Here is a 20565-nt window from a genome sequence, read left to right as displayed (position 1 = left end):
GTTTTAGAGTCAGGGTGTGTTTCTTTGGCTGGTCCTTCTTTCTCCATGTAGAATGCCAACAGAAGAGCACAATCAAGGAAGACCAGATGAACTCAGACACGTAGTGGCCACCTTCACCATATACCAAAACCACAAGGACAGTAGTACATTTACTCTGACTTGGGGACTAAGTCTATGATCTTGTCTGATCTCATCTTTGCCTCTACATATGTCTGGACTCCAAAACAGAAGGGAACAATCATGGATTAGTTTGAACTTCAGCATGCTTGTTGACAACTCTTAATTTTGTTTCTGCTTTCAATTTGCAAAACTGGGGCAGGTGCAATATGGACTCTCTGGAGCTTAACAAGGTGTGAGGTCTATTATCTACTATGTGGTCTTGGGCTTCAAAGTACGCTGGGGCCTATCCCGGTGCTGAGTCAGAGTCTCTCAGACATTTTGGAGGGGCATCCAAATGTTATGGTAATTGTGACACCTTGGTAAAGATCATAGACTCAATCCAATTATAATAAAATGTTTTATGAATTAGATGATAGCAGGACAGCACTCTCTTAGCCAAACTTGAGATGTCATGAGAAGTGTGGCGAGAAAAGGATTTTTGTGGTGAAAATCATTAGAAGACCTTCAATATCTGCTAAATCAGATCTATTTTGCTAAGTGGTCAAGGTGACCCTAAGTAATTCTTAGCTATATGTGTAAGCAAGTTACAGAAGTCCCTTTTGTTCTTTAAAAAATATAATGATGGCATGCCCCGGCAGCCTCGCAGAGCAGCCACTAGTCCAACAAGGACAGCTGTGGGTCTCTGCAAGATCCCCAGGGTGACAGGCTAGTCTTGCCATGCGGCCTGGAGATCAGGCAGGCCGGTGAGTAGGCGCGACGGATAAAAGGCTTACAAGACATAGTAAGTAGACATAAGGCTAAACATATAGCTGAACATTTATTACTTAAAGAAGAGGTAGAGAAAGAAAGGCAGGAATAGAAAAAGAGAGAGAGGGGGGAAAAGACGTGTGCACACGCCAAGAGAGGGAACAGAAGGAAGGTTAAGATGGTGACCAGAGATCAGAAGTAGCTGGGAGTGGGCGTGGCTTGCCCCTTAAAGGGACCAGACCAAAAGAATAACAGTCCCCAAAGCAGTTAGTTATATAACAAACAGATGATCATGGCTATACATTTGTATGTGTGTGTGTGTGTGCTACATTCACAGCTGTCTCGCCAGTGTAGCAGAAATGCTGACTGGATGGGCAAATATTGCCGGTAGGATTGGGATTCGTGCTTCTCGGAGCTGTGTGTTCCAGGCGGTCCCTTGGCAATCAGTTGTGGTGTAATGCTACCTGAGTCGCCATTAGTACTGACTCGACCTGGCTGTCCTTGGAGCCATATGTCTGTCTTTTCCCTTTGTCTATGTGTTCTTTGTGATTCTTGCATATTGCTAACAGATCAGACTATTCCAGGCAGTTGCGGATACAAACAAGACTGCTAAGGACATTTTTGAATTCTGCTCCACTATTAATTAAAGCCTTAAAAAAGTAACCAGTTCTGGGAATTGCCAGAATCATCATTAGGACAATTCCTTGATGATGTGGAACAAAAGGAGTTAATTTTACTAGGAAAAACCTTAGAAGCTTTAGGCATTTGCCTGAGAAATATGTACAGTTGTAAATAGAAGGCTTATGAAACCTTTCTCATGGGAAGAAAAAGACCTAGCCTAAGCTGACAATATCTGAGCCTGAGAATTGAGAAGGGAGGAGAGTTGAAGTTAGTAATATAAAGTAAACTTCAGAGAGATTCAAGACTATATATTAGAAATTTCCTAGCAGAAAACTTTCCCAGGGAGATAGTAGCCTTTTTCTTTCTCACCCAGGCACACAAGGTCACTTAGCTCAAACCAACCAGCCACCTGCAAGCTGATAAAGATGGTCTAGCTCAAGGGCAGTGGTCTCTTTGAAGGCAAGGGGAGAGAGTTTGTTTTGTAAAGTGTGAGAGAGCAGAAGTCCTTGTGCCCAAGTCAAAGCATCTTCAAAGATTCTTTTTGTAAACTGTTTTATGCTGTTCTTTTCTGTTTTATGATTTGATGATGTATGCCTTTGCCAAGTTCTTTGATTGTAAAAAAGAAATATATAATCCTGCACTGAAGTAAATAAATCGCAACAGCATTTCTCAAAAACATTGAGAGTGTCTGTGTGTCACTTTCCTTGCCATATCCTAATTTCTCCTGTGCCTTCGCCCTGATTCCCTTACGGTCTGAGTGGCTCCCCTGAGCCGGTCCGTAGCACATGTGTATGTGTGTGAATGCATTCGTGTGTGTGTGTGTGTGTGTGTGTGAGAGAGAGAGAGAGAGAGAGAGAGAGAGAGAGAGAGAGAGAGAGAGAGAGAGAGACTGAGTCTGGGATTACTTAGAATTTATAATCCAGAGACTGGAGTCAGAGAGAAATGACTAGTGAGTTCCAAGATGGAGGCCCAGGAGAAAATGGGATATTTTTAAAGCCATTACACAGCCTCCTCTTCTGTATGGTTCCCTGAGACTCAAGAAGAATGATTTGATGAAGACATCCTGTTTAGAACTGAGTGCTCCAAAGTGTCTCACTCTCTGCATATTGTCAAGTTGTGGGTCTCTGTGTTAATTCTCATCTACTATAAGAAGATGCTTATTTGATTGAGCAAGGCACTGGTCTATGGGTATAGGAATCATTTTATTAGCCAAATAATAATAGGTTTCCCCCATCTGAGACCTATCTTATCTTAGTTTTTTGGCCACTTTAGCAGTGTCAGTATGCATTTCATCTTAAGGAGTGTGTGTTAACTTCAGTCAGAAGTTGTTTGGTTAATTCCATAAAATTTCTGCCACTATTGCACTAGTATAGCTTGTAGACAGATCACGGTTGTGTTTCTGGGCATTTAGCTGGTTTTTTTTTAAATCATGTTTTGAATAACAATCTTGGTGATTTATTATTTCTTTTTCTATAATGACAGAAAAATGCCAAGATAGAGGGGGGATGAAAAGAGTAGTAATAAAGTCAGGAAAGTAGATTTTTATTTATCTTTCTTTTATTTGCTTGATAATATGTCCTGAAGACATGGTTTTGTCCTGATTAAATCTGGTTTATTCTTTTCCAGAACAGAAGCATCTTAAATTGCTCTGCTTTGGGATCTTCATTTTCCAATGAAGATTGTTACATTGAGGTCAGCCATTTTCTTAGCTAGGGATTCTATTGCTGTGAAGAGAAACCACGATCATGACAACTCTCATAAGAGAACATTTAATTAAGGGGTGACTCACAGTTCAGAGGTTTAGTTCATTGTAATCATGGTGGTGAGCATGGCAGCATGCAGACAGATCTGGTGCTAGAGCTGAGAGTGTTACATCTTGCAGGCAACATGAAGTTGGCTTAAACACTGGGCTATATCCTGAATAACAAAAACCTCAAAGCCAGCCCCCATAATGACATACTTACTCCAACAAGGCCATATCCATTCCAACAAAGCCATACCTTCTAATAGTACCACTACCACTTCTTATGAGATTATGGGGGGGCAATCACATTCAAAATATCAAGTCATTTCATAACCTGAGAAGGTAAAAACATCTACTTAAAGGACTTTAAGGCAAATTATAGTTTTTCCCCAAATATATATGTTGGTTGAATTTGCCATTTAGTTGTTCTAAATGGATATGAGGTAGGAAAATGGTAGTTTCCTTTTAATAAGACAATGTCTCAGGAGTCACTATATATCTAAGCAAGTATTCAGAATAATAAAGTATGATATAGGTTTTTGAATTGATATTAATTTTTATTACATATTCTAATATTCAGTACATTATATTTGAAGCAGCAGAAATCAAGACAGAACAATTCTCTTTAGCAGAAGATCTTCAAGTCTGGAAACTAACTGATTTATTTTTATGTATTTCATTTATAAGCTGCAATCTTGACATTGACATCTAATTGTGTGGCAGTGTTAATGTTTATGTTGGTGATTATTATTTTTCAAAGCATTAAGTACTTCTTCCTTTGTGATTTTGGTCCATGGATCTGGAATAGTACCTACGCCTGTAAATTTTTTCCCATACCTCTCTTCTAGCTCTGATCTGAAGTGACAGACAAACCATTTCCAATATGACTGGGCAGATGAGTCTGGGGTGATGCTCCACGTGGCAAAATCACCTCCTGCTTCTCTATATTTCTTATATGGGAAGCGCCGGAGGTCATCTAAAATAAATGAACGATCACTTGCTACAGAAGTAGTACAGAGCTCAGTGGAAAAGTAATCCATTTTGTGATAATACAATCCACTGACAGCCTTAGGACGATGGAATGGCACACTGTGTGTTCTCCATCATGTTCGGGAATGGTGTTGGTACAAATTGCTCTACAAAAAGGACACTGCTTCCAGCAGCCACAGAGGTGTTCAGAGAGAATTTTCTCAATGTCAGGAATCATTTCATCTATGGGCTTACTTGAGCAGTCCTCTTCAACTTTCCTCATTGCAGGATCCAAAGCTGCACTCATGACTTCTTTGAGAAACTCAATATCCTTTATCTCCTGGTGCTCGATGCTTATGAGGTCTCTTCTTGGAATGATCAGGTTGCTCCCTAGGTGATCACAGAACAAATCCAACCAGCCAGATGCAGTGCTGCCTTTATCTGTAGCCACTGCTGTGGACTCATGAATGGCAGAGAGGACGGCATTCTTGATGTCACCTAAACTTATTTTTATAAATGTCTCTATTTTTTTTTACCTCCTTTTGCTGACAATTATCTTCTAACATGGTCTCTAATGTAATCCCTGAAAAAGGATTCTTGATGATGAATGTACTGCCAATACTTATTAAAGTTTTCTTCTTCTGCCAGAGAAATGAGAACATGTTTTTCCAAGTTATCCCTGTTTCCACTGAAACTAGCTACGGATATATAAACCCCCAAAACTGAACACCAAGAAACAATCTCAGTACAAATGAGGTAGTGAACTAAACTGAGTTCTCAGAAAAAGAACTACACATGCACATATATATTAATGTATTCAGCTGGTTTTGGAGTTGAACAATGGCTCTGTACTTCTCTAAGTCCACGCATGTTGTTAAAAGGAACATTCAGAGTTTCTGTTTCATATTGGGTGCCATCTAGTATGGGACAGAAGAAAGACTTTTGGAAAAATTCTTACTTTCTCCATGCCTTTTTTGTCTGTATCATATTCTTCATTGAATGTATGTATATATGAATGATGTTTAAGTTTTTCATGATGAACAATAGATTTTCCTACAGATCCTTTTCCTGCAGTAATCTCTGAAGCTTCCAGGAAGAAGATGGGGCCCCACAGCAACAACTCTACCTAGTTTAGATGACATCATGATACAGACAGTGCTACTATAAGGTTGCTTCCTTTTTTGGGTACCAGCTGCTGAAATGGTGCACCTTCTCATGACATTCTGGACAGAACTTCAAACAAGAACTTTGGAAAAGAAGAAAAACCTATCTATCGACTGTTCGGAAATTGCTTGCAACTATACTAACAATAATTTTGAAACTTAACCATCACTTTAATTTTGCAGGATCCCATTAAGGGATCATCACCACCATGACAGTGGGAAGCAATTCTAGAAGATGATGCCCCCATCCCAAAAAAGTTTGTCCATAGGGTTGGCAACATTGTTTAGGAGTTGTTGATTATTACTTGTATTAGATAGAGGGTTGGGATGAAAATTATATTTGTTTAAAAAAAGGGGGGATAATAAAAATGGGTAATCGAGTGAATACTTGTGAGCTATTATTCATGGATAATTTACGTTGGTATAGTTTTTGTATATTGATAAAAGTTGAATTATATTTGTTACTTTTGTTTAAATTATTTGTACACCTATACAAAGTTATTTTGTCAGATCGTATATATGTATGTTATTATCTCTGTTTAGGATGTTTTGTATATTGATACAACTTTTAGGATATATTTTAATATTGCATTATATATTACTCCTACCTCTGATCAAAATACTTATAAATTGTTTACATTTTGATGTCGCTGTCCTCATTTGTTGCACATTTATTTACAGATTATTTAATATTCCAACATGAAGTTTTAGTTTTTAAGTTGTACAGGCATTAATTATAGGTCAATAGTGTGGGACCCTCACCCCTTATTCTCAAAGGGGCAAGAAGAAATTTCTTAGCAGAATGTTTTCCCGGGAAGTTAGTGGCCTTCCCCTCTCCCACCCAGGATATTCTGAGCACCAGGTCACTTAGCTCAGCCCAGCCAGCCACCTGGTACAGGCTGATAAAGATGGCCTAACTCAAGAACAATGGTCTCTCTAAAAACAAGAAAAAGAAGCTGACTTAACAGAATGTGAGGGAGCAAAAGTCCTTGGACCCATGCCAAAGCGTCTTCAAAGATTCTCTTTGTAGTTATGCCTTTAAAAGCTTACCCCACAGAGGAGATACAACTCCTCTCTACCTTGTTGTAACGGGGATGGAGATGAGTTCCAAACATGTTTGTATTATGCTGATTAAACCTTGCTTATTACAGTCTGGGCCTCTCTGGTGGTCTCTCTCTGGGGGTCGTGATCTGGGCACAACATATGGTGTATTGGCCGGGAACCCCAGAGATTCCACCAGGATGATGGAAGTCCGGAGGTTTATTAGCATCTACCGGTGAGAGAGCGCTCTTTGTCTTTCGTCTCTTGTCTCGTTGTCTCTGTCATTTTGCCTTGTCTATCTGACTATGGCTGCTTTGGTTTTGTACCGGTCGACGGATTTGGGATTTCGATATTGACAGGTGTTCTCTGAAGTGGACACGCTTGTACAGAGACCCTGGAGAAGCAAGGGACGCCTTGTCTTCAATTTCCAGACAGGGATGGTAATTCTCCCACTCCTGGGTCATTTTCAGACGGGGAGTTTTGCTCCCGGGTCATTAGACAGGGACCAGCTTTCTACAGACCCTGGGTCATTTGCAGCCACCTCAGAGACAGCTGTTTGAGTTTCTCCCATAATGGGAGAAAATGTCACTATGTGTCTTGTCCCTGAAATTTGTCAAAGTCCTTTTTTGTTATGTTATGGTAATTGCTGCTTTGTTTTCTTTCTGGAGGCTCCTCTGGAGTCCCAGCCTCCTCCCTCCAGCAATTAGACATGGAGAGGAGAGAGGTAAAATCTTGGAAAACACCCAAAAGAAACTGGGCGCAGAGAGGGTAGGGAATACATGCCTGTGACTTATAATGTCTTTGGGGCTACTACATTGGGTACTTGGTGATCCCCTGGAGTTCCAGAAAACTGTTGTCTCTTTATTTATTATGGCTAAAAATAAATAAATAAATAAAACAAAACTTAAACATAAAATGCAGATAACTTGACAGCAGCCCATCTAGGGTCTGTATCCCTAGCCCTGAGCCAGGTCTGATGGCAAAAGAATACACTGTCTGGTTGCTGAGAGCTAAGCTTTGAGACTGCGGGAAATGCAATATGGCAGAGGATCCTTAACATCCTGTTTAAGGCCCTCTATTATTTTCATAATGTTCTGTTTAAAGTCGATTTCTTCTATTTCTACTTGAGTAGGGCGTTCACTTCTTGTTTCGTGATTCCTGGATTCTGGTGATGTCATGTTTCCTTTCAGGTTGTTGGAGGAATTCTTGCATTGGTGCCTGCCCATCTCTTCCTTCAAATGGAGTCAGGAGAGTCTTGGTGTCTTGGTCCAAACTTTGCTGTGACTGTCTCTGGGTGGATCTCCTCAGTGTAGGAGCAGGAACTGTTCCTGTCTGGATGGAACTGCTCAGCACACACAGGGTCTCCTGGTAGTCCAAGGACCCTGCAGACAACAGGGCGAACGTGGGGGTAGGGCAGGGTCGAGTGGAACACAGAAGACAGGGGACCTTCCCGCCTGGCTGGCTGGCAGACACTCACCCTTCTGGGTGGATAGCCTTAGTGCTTGAGCAGGAACCATTCCTGGGCCAAGGACCTTGCAGACAATAGGGCAGGCTTGGGGGAGACAGGGTCGTGTGTAACAAAGAAGCCCCTGCATCAGGAGCTGGGGGTGTGGCTGTGCTCTCTCCCTGGACAGTCTGCCCGGGGGATGGGACACACTCACCTGTCTGGATGGAACTCCTCAGCACTGAAACAAGGATGCCTGGTAGTCTAAGGACACTGCAGACAAAAGGGCAAACGTGGGGGTAGGGCAGTGTCGAGTGGATCACAGAAGACCCTGCAGCAGAAGCTGAAGGTGCCCTGCACTTCCTTGTGGGGACCTTCTGGCCTGCCTGGCCGGCAGACACTCACCCCTCCTATTTTTGTTGTTTTATAGATATTTGTTATTTGCTTTTTCTATAATATGAATTTTAATAGAGGCCTAAAAGTTTTATATGTATTAAACTTCTGTTCCTAGTTTGAATTTGTATTGACAAGTTTCCCTTTGGTTGGCAGGTAAAGGGAACACTTCTGCATTGCTGGCAGGAGTGGAAGGCTGGTACAGCCCCTTTGGATATCAGTGTGGCAATTTGTCAGAAAATTAGGAAGCAAGCTTCCTCAAGACCCATAATAGCACTTTTGGGTATATAGCCTAAGGATACTCAATAATGCCATAAGGATGTGTGAAAAACTGTGTTCATAGGGGCATTGTTTGTCATAGCCAGAAACTGAAAACAACGTAAATGCCCCTTGACCAAAGAATGGAGTACTACACAGCAGAAAAAATAATGGCATCTTGAATTTTGCAGCCAAATGGATGGAGCTAGAAAACATCATTTTGAGTGAGATAATCCAGACACAGAAAGACAATTATCATATGAACTCACTCTTAAGTGGTTTTTAAACATAAAGTAAAGAATACCAGCCTACAAATCACAATCCCAGAAAACCTAGACAACAATGAGGACCCTAAGAGAAACATGTATGCATCTAATTGACATGGGAAGTAGAAAAAGACAAGATCTTCTGAGTAAATTGAAAGCATGGGGACCATAGGAGAGGGTTGAAGGAGAGAGGAGAGGAAGGGAGGGGAGCAGAAAAAAATGTATGGCTCAATAAAATCATTAAAACTGAAGAAAAAAATTAAAATCTGAAAACCACAATAAACATTGTACTGTTCACCTAATGTTATTAGTTATGATGTTTTATCATGGTAACAGAAAAGCAATGAAGACAGAAACAAATATTTAAAGAAAGAAAAACAAGGCAGCATACACAGGGTCTGAAGATGTGCCTAAAAGAGTGATGGTGCAGATATGGATTCTGCACTTTTTGCTTAGGGAAGTGACCAACTAGAGATAGACTGTGAATTTGCATCCAGATGAGTGACAGCATAGAGTCAATTTTCTTTGACTTTTATGCTTCCATTATTTATTCTAGCCGGTTTTAACTTTTTTGAATTAGCTTTGCATTTCTCTATTCTCTTGCCTATACATAACCCCTCTTTTGATAATAGGCACACGATGACAAGGTTTTGGAAAGTATCATGCCTTAAGTTTGGGAATCTTAGGTTGTATTTTCTTATATCTTTTTATTTTCATTCTAATTTTAGCTGGAACTCTATCATTTCTACTCTTTCAGTCTATTATTTCCAGTTCTATTTACTTTTTCTTCTGTTTTCCCCAGGGTAGGTCCAGTAGTAAATCCTACTTTTTTTCTGCTCATATTTTTTCTATTTTATCCTTTACAACTAGTATCTTAATATCTCAATATGTACAATATTGCCCTGTTTCTCATTTTTTTCAAAGAGATTTTAAATTCAGCAGAGTGATGGGTAAAATGGTCTTTTATCCTTTTACCTAGTATTATTTTGCAAGGCAAACTGAAAATTTTGATTAATGAAATAGTATGCATAATCACTGGGACAATTCCAGTTTAGTTTTTATAAAAGTATTAATTAATACCACACACAAAATTTCATTAATTTCTCCCCCAAATAACTTATTTAGTATAGGAGGTATACATAACTATTATTCAACCTATGTAAAATTGATGAAACTTTGACAGGTGACAGTTCTGGTGTAAATTCATGTAGCTTCTCTGCCAGCTTTCCTATTGGTTAATGTTTCATTGCCTCCTTCCACTGGACCATTCCCTTCCCTTAACTCTATAGATAACATTGTACTAGACTGTCAAAATTTTCAATTTTAACAACTGTATTTATAAACACTTTATTATTGTGTTTCTTTATTACTTGTTTCTTTATTCTCCAAAAGTTATTTAAACTGAAGGAATTATTCTTTTATTGATATATTTCTTACTAGGCCTACACCTTAATCGTGGCTCTTTATGTCATAGTACTTTACACTCAGAGTCGTTCTGTACATCAGACCCATTTTCTTGAGCATGCAGATTGATGTTTGAACTAGTGTGCTACCCTACTAGTTTAGTGGAGAGAAATAAGATGTTAACTCTACAATCTTGTCATGTTTGAGCATTGCAAATACTCCAAAGAAAAGAATATGGATATTTTTAAAATGCAAGAAACTAATTTTGTAGATACAAGTTTCAATGCAGAAATACAAGACACATGAAAATTCATAACACAAAAATTGCAAATTTTATTCATGTTAAAAATGAATAGTTCACAGTAAGATATGTTAATGAAAGTTGATTGGATAAAATTATACATAAATAGATCAAAGAATACAAGGATATGCAATGAAATCAAAGAGAACATGAATACACAGAATAAATTATAAAGAAATAAAAGCAAATAATTGAAAGATGATATTAATATGGAAAATGAAAGAGGATTTTATTAAAGAAATAGAAAGAGTAAAAAAATTAAAAATATTGGAGCTTATAAGGCCAATAATTCATTAAAAATTTCAGTGGTATATCATAAGAATGATTGAATGGCAAGAGAAGATATTAAGGCTGGTAGGCAAGACAGAAAAATTGAAACACACCTGAACATATTAAAATATACATATGGTTATATATAGCCAACATTATAGTAAATTGGGTCAAGATCAAAATTTTTATTTTAAAATCAGGACTGAGACAAGGATGTCCATTTTCCCACTTGTTTATCAATATAGTCCTTGAAGATTTGGTCAGAATAATAGGGCAAGAGAAGTTAATATGGTGCACATAAAAGAAAGGAAGAAACCCATGCTTCATTATCCACAGATTATATGATCCTGTACTTCAGATTTTCAGAGTCTCTAGAACCTCCACCATAAAACTTTAGAATTGGCAAACACTTTCAGCAGAATATCAGAATACAATATGAACAATTAAAACACTTGTAATTTTCCAAATACTAATAATGATCTTAAATAGAAAGAAATCAAGAAAAAAATCCACAATAAATGAATAGATAATAAAAATATGACACACACATTCTCATGGTTGAGCCTAAATGTGGTTCACGTTGGAGAGTAGGGGCTTGAGGATTAGGAATATTAGGCACGAGGAACATAGATATGAAAGAACTGGAACAGATACACATAATGGAACTAGGAGAATAATCCAGTAATACTGAATTCAGCTTCATTAATTTTCCATATACTTATATACTCCAATTCAAAAGGGAAAGAAAATGCAAAAGACTTTAACATGCTTTCATGATACAAAGAACAAACTGAGCATTTACCTGCTTCAATACCTGAAACATCAAGCATATCCTGAGCTAAGCATTTTGTTGTTTCAGTAGGTCATGCAATGACTACACCTTACAACAAGCATCCTGTAGGCAGTCACTTTCTTCGTCAAGCTTCCATCATATCATTAAAGGAGCAGGAATAAACTTGAATTCTCTGATCTTTGGTCAGGGTGGAATAGCTCCACCTCTGTGGGCTCTCTCTATACCACAATCACCAAATAACCACAACCTAGGTCAAGATATATTGTTTGTAGCTGCACCTTAAATCAAACCTCTTGTCAATAACTTTGAAACAGCAAGAGCAGGCTTAAACTCTCTGATCTTCAGTGAAGGTGGAGTGGACTCAATTCTGTGGTCCCCTAACACACACACACACACACACACACACACACACACACACACACACACACACAGTTTTATAGTTTTATTCAGCCATAAAAATTTATATTAATTTTGTTTGCTGGAACATGTTTGAGAAAGAAATCATCATGTTCAATACAATGAGTCCAGGTTAATATAAATACCACATTTTTCTTTTTTTGTTTAGACTAGATTGTACATAGATAAGTCAGATTATTTATATATAAATGTATAACTCACTATTGTAAAAACACTAATAAAACTGTATGGAGGGACTGCAGAGATGGAACTGAGGGTAAGAGAACTTATTCTAGCAGAGAATATGAGATTGGTTCCCAGCACCCCCATGGAAGCATACACTTCTCTGTACCTCCAGTTGTATAATATCCTATGTCTTCTGAACTCCACAAGCACCAGACATGCATGCAGCTCCCATACACAAATCCAGGCAAAACACATATACACATGAATAAAATTAAAAATATCTTTAAAAACTATGTTGAGAAAGAAGGGGTACAGGGATATGGGAGGTATAAAAGGGATATCGTATAGAGAGTGAATATATTTAGATAGGGCAACACAACGTTGGAAATCTTTTACTTTAACTTGTTTTTCTAAAGTTTTGTTCTTTTTACCCTCACATTAGATTTTGCATACAGGTCTTAGGCTAACAGATTCCCTTCCTTCCCCACCAACTAGGAATCAGAGATAGTCTGGCTTTAACCATGAACTATTGACTACAAATCAATCACATGGCATAGAACCTAACTCTATGAATGTATGAGAAGGGTCCATCATTTTACCTGTGTGCCTGATCTTTCTTTAGAATTTTTACCATGCTAGTGATTGCTTGGTTGTATATGACATTAATAGCTTTTCTAATATATATTATATTAAAATGATTATTTCTTGAACCTCATAACCATAAACTTTTCAAAATATAACTCAACTACATGGTATAGTTGAGTGGAAATCCCTTTATGATACTCATTACCACTTATGATGTACAAGTGATAGTTTTAAGAAGTTAGTAAGTGACCCTGGTGGGCATTTTAAGGGAGGGGCAGTTACATTTTAGGTTAAATGGGTCGAGGATAATAATGGAGTATATATGTGTGGGTTAAGTGTGATGAGAGATGAGAAGGAAGGATAGAGAAAAGAATTTATGGCAGGATAACTAACACTGAAGACCCTTTAAAAATTTCATTAGGAAATCTACTAATGTAGATGCTTTTCAAAACATGTGTATACATAATTTAAGAGAGTTAAAATGGAGTTATTATATAATTGTACACTCATTCTCCTTCTAGACACCATAGACTGACAAATAAAAAAACACAGTTAGAAACTGCATTGCATTTTTGGAGGTGTTGGCTAATGTAGTCGTATGGACCTCCAAATATTACATGCTGTGTCCAGTATTCCTGTGTCTAATATAGAACTTGAGGGTAAGACCTTATTGCTGAAGACACTGAATACTTGAGTCTTACAACATGGGTAGATCAAGCTTGTATTTGCTTTGGAGCTTCATACATACTGACTAGCTTTCACAATTCTAGAAGTTGCTCAACATTCTACTGGATTCTGTCCACTGTATGGTATGAGGGATTGACTTCACTAGGGTGACCTGGGAGTGAAGAAAGGACAGACAATGAGACACATACAGAAAAGATCAGGCAGACCATGCATACTTTGATGGAAGGTACCAACTGCTTCCCAGAAACTCACCGTGTTTATTTTATACATTTGAAGGAGTGTGAAAGTTGAGTTAATCTTGGTAGAAAGTCTTTGTATGGGAGAAGTCTTTGGCTGCAGTCATCCAGGTAGAAGATACTCAGGTTGATGATAGTTTTTTTATACATTGTCAACATTTGAACTCGGACCATAGGAAGGCACAGCCTCAGCAGCAGAAGAGTGACACTTCCATGGGTCTGAGTTATTAAGGTCTATGATACAGCAGTGTCATGTCAACAACATACATTCACTCAGTACTTCATCTGCTCGTTACATATTCATTCAATGTTTTATCTGCTCTACAGAAAATATACTCATCAACCTTATCAATCACAGAACCTTATAATTTACATTAAAGACCTACCTGGATACTGACAAGATAAGTTGTGGTGGTTTGAATGACATCTAAGCTCATGGAGTGAATGAATCCATCAAAACCAGAAAACTGCTGAAGATGTAATTGAATGAGGGTGCCACATTCCAGCATAGGCACGAACACAATTTGGCGACTTTGTCTTTGTGGTTCTGTCTTTTGAATTAAGGAAGGGGTTTTGGGATCTTCCTCCACAGCTAAGGAAAGGTACTTAGGTCACTTGACCTGTATGTCAAGGATGTCCTTGTGTAGAGGCCTAGAAAAGATATTGTGTGAAACTGTGGTGATGAAGCATTGATTGCCTTGGAGACTCCAAGATATTGGAAATTCCAGAGCCATGATATATCTGTCAAAGAGAGCTGATAACAGGGAGTAGTAACATCCCAAGACAGAGAAGTATTTTGCAGTCAAGAAAACTAAAAGGAATTGGAGATCTGAAAGGTGTTTTGACATTAGACATGGAGATGCAGGTTAAAATTTGCCTAGCTGTTTTTTGGTCTCAGTTTGAGCCAGTATTTCCACACTATGCTCCCTTTTCTCTCTTTGGAACAGCAATATATAGCCCTTGCCATTATATGTTAGAAGTTATATTCGGTTTTTGCTTTTGATCTTATGTGAGATTGCAATTAAGAGATTACCAAGCATCTCAGAAGAAACTTGGAGCTTTTAAAAAGGGTTGAAACTGTTATAGACTATGGAACTTTTGAAACTGAACTAAATGCATTTTGCATTATGATACAACTACAAACCTATTGGACTAGTTGATGGTATATGGTGGTTTAAATGAAAATGGACCACACAGACTCATAGGAAGTGGCATTATTGGAAATGTGACAATGTTGTAGGTATTTTGTTGGAGGAAGTGCGTCACTGGATGTGGGTTTTAAGATTTCAGAAGCTTAAGCCAGGATCAGTGTCATTGTTTCTTCCTATTCCCTACTGATCCAGATGTAGAATTCTCAGCCTCTTCTCCAGAACTATGTCTGCCAGCATGCTACCATGCTACCTGCCATGAAAATAATGGATTAGACCTCTGAACTATAAGCCAGCCCTAGTTAAATGTTTTCTTTTATAGGAGTTTCTGTAATCATGGTGTCCCTTCACAGCCATGGAAACCCAAAGATGTATGTCTTCTGGTGCTTCGATGACATGAGTGTAACATGAGTAATTAATCACTTTATTATCAGATTTAAGGCCCTTTCAATATGATAGTCAAACCTGGTACCACTTCTAGAACTGGTGGCTAAAACAGATCATAAATCTTAGAGGTGAACTTACACCTATTGTTCTGCTAAATGGATACGGCACTAAACTTACTCATAATGAGTTATCTTTATACTCATATATTGATGCATCTCTCAAGTTTCACCAGAGAAGTTTCTTTTGCATTAAGCAACAATTAATTAAAAAAACTCACAACTTGTTAAAGCTCAGAAAATAAGAGACTATAGAGTTCTCAACCTTATTTGGAACATTTATACACTACCTACACCTTCTAAGCCTCTAAGATTCTTGCAAGATAGAAGACAGAGAGAGTAAAAGATCTATACATGGTGGATAATTACAAGGAAACAGTGTTTTCTTGAAATTATAAAGAAGGTGGTTTGTACTAACACAGTTGGGACAGCAAGCACCAAATCTGCAAAAACCCTGGCCTAATATAATTCCAGTATGGAGAGCAGAGGTAGGCACAGAGTCCTGCAATCTGAGGCACTATTGGTGTTTGATAGCTGCTGGGAGGATGAGAATTAGTTTCCTCTAAAGGTGTGAACCTTGAAAGTAGATCATACTGTAGCAGATGACCATATATCTGCAAGTATAGGGGCAACACACATGGGACTTGATGGCTTCAGAAAAAAATTAAAAATTTTTAAAAAGAAAAAAATGTATTTCAGTCAATAGGGAAGGAGTAGACAGATGTTTCTGTCCCTCTCGGTCCCCAAGTCCCACAACCATTCAGTCCGAAAGGAACACACAGACATGTATATTAATTATAAACTGTTTGGCCTATTAGCTCAGGATTATTATTAACTAAGTCTTATTAGTTAAAATAACCCATAATTCTTGTCTATGTTTAGCCACATGACTTGGTACCTTTTATCAGTGAGGCCCTCTCATCTTGTTTCCTCTGTATTTGGCTGGTGATGGCATTTCTCTCTGTCCTCCTTCCAGAATTCTCTTGGTTTGGTTGTACTTCTTATACTTTATGCCTGGTTGCTGGCCAACCAGCGTTTTATTAAATCAGTACAAGTTACAAATCTTTACACTGTACAAAAACATTATCCCACAGCAGCTCTCTTTTTTTTCTTTGCAAAACAAGACCTACCTAAATCTAATCTCCTTTTAAAAATTTTTTTCCTGAACTTTATCCATAACATCTTGTAACCAACACACTAAACAAAGACAAATGTCCACAATCTATTTTTTGGGAATGTAGCTTTGGTTTTCCTGGCTACTTCCTGTTGACTGGGGGCACTGATAATCTTATGGAGACTCAGAGAAATTTTAGGATTATGATCAAGTCCTTATTAGAGTATTCAATGAGGCTGGATCATCTCATCCAGAAGCAGTTTTGGATGTAGAAATCAGAGGAAACTGCAACAGAGGTACTCTGAAATGTTGGATTATCTGGGCTATCTGCTCCTAGCAGAGATTTTTCAGAGGGTCTTCCTTGATCAAATCTTATTTTTCTTTACCCAGAAAGAATCTGAAGCCTCTCATTTCCTGTGAAAACAGAAGCATAACCTGTGTTCCAAAGTAACATATCTTTTGACTTAAATTTTGAAGTCAAAGAATTTTCAAAATATATAGTTTGTATTAATCCAGAACCTTTTGTAGTCAAATGTCTTTTAGCAGATTTTGCTCCTTCCTCAGAAGTCAAACAATTCAAAGACAGCACAATAACATACTGTATACAGATTCTTTGTATATTTTCCATCTTTTTTTGAAAGTAATTTTATTAAATTATAAAAGTTTCCATTTACACCCCTCTTCCCAACACCCTCCCACTCCCCCCACTCCCTCTCCTCCTCCCTCTTCGTCCCTAAGGGCAGTCAGGGTTTCCTGACCTGTGGGAAGTTCAAGTTCCTCCCCCCTCCCTCCAGGTCCAGGAAGGTGAGTATCCAAACAGACTGGATCCCAAAAAATCCAGTATATGCAGAGGAAACAAGTTCCAGTGTCATTGTCAATGGCTTTTCAGAAAGACTCCGGGCCAGCCACATTCAGAGAATCCGGCCACATTCAGAGAATCTGGTTGGATCACGTGCTCGTTCAGTCCCAGTCCAACTGGCCTTGGTAAACTCTCATTAGATCCGTCCCCTTGTATCAGTGGGTGATAGCATCCCTCACAGTCCTTATTTCCTTTTTCATTTTCTTTGTCCTTCTGCTCCTCATTTGGACCTTGGGGGGCTCAGTCCGGTGCTCCAATGTGGGTCTCCATCTGTATCGCTGTCCATCGCCAGATGAAGGATCTATGGTGATAAGCAAAATATTCATCAGTATGGTTATGGGCCAAGGCCGGTTCAGGCACCCTCTCCTCTGTCCAGAGAACAATCTGGGAATCTCTCTTTGGACCTGGGATCCCATATATAATTAAGTCTCCTGTAAACCCTAAAATGACTCCCTTAGTTGAAATATATTCTTCCCTGATCCCATATTCATCCTTCCTCCATCCCCCCCCATCCCGGTAAACCGAGCTTTCCCCATTCCTCCCCTACTCCCTTCTCTCTAACCCTCTCCCCTTCCAACAAACCTCCCACCCCCCCATGCACCCGAGGCTACCTGGGACTCTTGACTATTTCCTACCTCCTGGCATTTAGCTAAATAATCTTCATCAGGTTCATCTTCTTATTTAGCTTCTCTAGGATCACGAATAATAGGCTCAAAGACCTTTAATTATGGTTAGAATCCACTTATGAGTGAATACATACCGTGTTCCTCTTTTTGGGTCTGGCTTACCTCACTCAGTAAAGCATTTTCTATTTCCATCCATTTGCATGCAAAATTCAAGATGTCATTGTTTTTTACCGCTGAGTAAAACTCTAATGTGTATATGTTCCACACCTTTTTTAACCATTCTTCTATTGAGGGGCACCTAGGCTGTTTCCAGGTTCTGGCTATTACAAATAGTGCACCTAAGAACATAGTTGAAGAAATGCTTTTGTAGTATGTTAGGGAATCTCTAGGGTATATTCCCAAGAGTGGAATTGCTGGGTCCTGAGGGAGGTTGACTCCCAGTTTCCTGAGAAACCGCCACACTGATTTCCACAGTGGCTGCACAAGTTTGCATTCCCACCGACAATGGATGAAAGTTCCCCTCTCTCCACATCCTCTCCAGCATAGGCTATCGTTGGTGTTTTTGACTTTAGCTATTCTGACAGGTGAAAGATGGTATCTCAAAGTGGTTTTGATTTGCATTTCCCTGATCGCTAAGGAGGTTGAGCACGACCTTAAGTGTCTTCTGGCCATTCGAAGTTCATCTGTTGCGAATTCTCTGTTCAGTTCAGTACCCCATTTTTTAATTGGGTTAATTAGAGTTTTAGTGTCTAGTTTCTTGAGTTCTTTGTATATTTTGGAGATCAGACCTTTGTCTGATGAGGGGTTGGTGAAGATCTTCTCCCAGTCAGAAGGCAGCCTTTTTGTCTTACTGACAGTGTCCTTTGCTTTACAGAAGCTTCTCAGTTTCAGTCGATCCCATTTATTCATTGTTTCTCTTATTGTCTGTGCTACTGGGGTCCTACTTAGGAAGAGGCCTCCTGTGCCTATACCTTGTAGATTACTTCCCACTTTCTCTTCTATCAGGTTCAAAGTGGATGGATTAATGTTGATGTCTTTAATCCATTTGGACTTGAGTTTTGTGCATGGTGATAGATATGGATCTGCTTTCATTCTTCTACAGGTTGACATCCAGTTATGCCAGCATCATTTGTTAAAGATGCTTTCCTTCTTTCATTGTATACCTTTAGCTCCCTTGTCAAAAATTAGGTGCTCATAGGTTTGTGGGTTAATATCCGGGTCTTCTATTCGATTCCAAAGGTCAATTTCTCTGTTCTTATGCCAATACCAAGCTGTTTTCAATACTGTAGCTTTGTAATAGAGTTTGAAGTCAGGGATGGTAATGCCTCCAGAAGTTCCTCTATTGTATAAGATTGTTTTGGCTATCCTGGGTTTTTTGTTTTGCCATATAAACTTGATTATGGTTCTCTCAAGGTCTGTGAAGAAGTTTGATGGGATTTTGATGGTGATTGCATTGAATCTATAGATTGCTTTTGGTAGAATTGCCATTTTTACTATGTTGATTCTCCCAATCCAAGAGCAGGGGAGGTCTTTCCATTTTCTGGTATCCTCCTCAGTTTCTTTCTTCAAAGACTTAAAGTTCTTGTCAAATCGGTCTTTCACTTCCTTGGTTAGAATAACCCCAAGATATTTTATGCTATTTGTGGCTATCATGAAAGGTGATGTTTCTCTGATTTCCCTCTCTGCTTCTTTATCCTTTGTGTATAGGAGGGCAACTGATTTTTTGGAGTTGATCTTGTATCCTGCCACATTACTAAAGGTGTTTATCAGCTGTAGGAGTTCTTTGGTAGAGTTTTTGGGTCACTTATGTACACTATCATATCGTCAGCAAATAACGAAAGTTTAACTTCATCCTTTCCAATTCGAATCCCCTTGATCCCCTTATGTTGTCTTATTGCTATTGCTAGAACTTCAAGCACTATATAGAAGAGGTATGGAGAGAGTGGACAGTCTTGTCGTGTTCCTGATTTTAGTGGAAAGGCTTTGAGTTTCTCTCCATTCAATTTGATGTTAGCTGTCGGCTTGCTGTATATTGCTTTTATTATATTTAGGTATGATCCTTGTATCCCCAGTCTCTCCAACACCTTTATCATAAATGGGTGTTGAATTTTGTCAAATGCTTTTTCAGCATCCAATGAAATGATCATATGGTTTTTTTTCTTTCAGTTTATTTATATGATGGATTACATTGATAGATTTGCGTATGTTGAACCAGCCTTGCATCTCTGGGATGAAGCCTACTTGATCATAATGGATAATTTTTCTAATGTGTTCCTGGATTCGGTTTGCCAGGATTTTATTGAGAATTTTTGCGTCGATGTTCATGAGTGAGATTGGCCTGTAATTCTCTTTCTTGGTTGTGTCTTTGTGTGGTTTTGGTATTAGGGTAACTGTAGCTTCATAAAAGGAGTTTGGCAATGACTCTTCTGTTTCTATATTGTGGAATACATTAAGGAGTATAGGTATTAGCTCTTCCTGGAATTTCTGGTAGAATTCTGCATTGAAACCATCTGGTCCTAGGCTTTTTTTGGTAGGGAGATTTCTGATAACAGCTTCTAATTCGTCATGACTAACAGGTCTATTTAGCTTGTTCACTTGTTCTTGGTTCAACTTTGGTATATGGTACTTATCTAAAAAAATTTCCATTTCTTTTACATTTTCCAACTTTGTGGCATATAAACTTTCGTAGTAAGATCTAATGATTCTCTGAATTTCCTCTGTGTCTGTGGTTATGTCCCCCTTTTCATTTCT

At 38.6% G+C, this 20565-nt stretch overlaps 1 pseudogene; it reads right to left on the bottom strand.

The window, feature by feature from the left end:
• Positions 1-3768: 3768 nt before the first annotated feature.
• On the bottom strand, positions 3769-4733 carry LOC148121539 (interferon-induced very large GTPase 1-like; annotated as a pseudogene).
• Between the last annotated feature and the right edge of the window lie 15832 nt (positions 4734-20565).

Source organism: Myodes glareolus, chromosome 7 (genome assembly GCF_982192425.1).
Source record: "Myodes glareolus chromosome 7, mMyoGla1.1, whole genome shotgun sequence".
In the NCBI taxonomy this organism is placed as follows: Eukaryota; Metazoa; Chordata; class Mammalia; order Rodentia; family Cricetidae; genus Myodes; species Myodes glareolus.
This window is presented reverse-complemented; position numbering and strand designations above follow the sequence as displayed.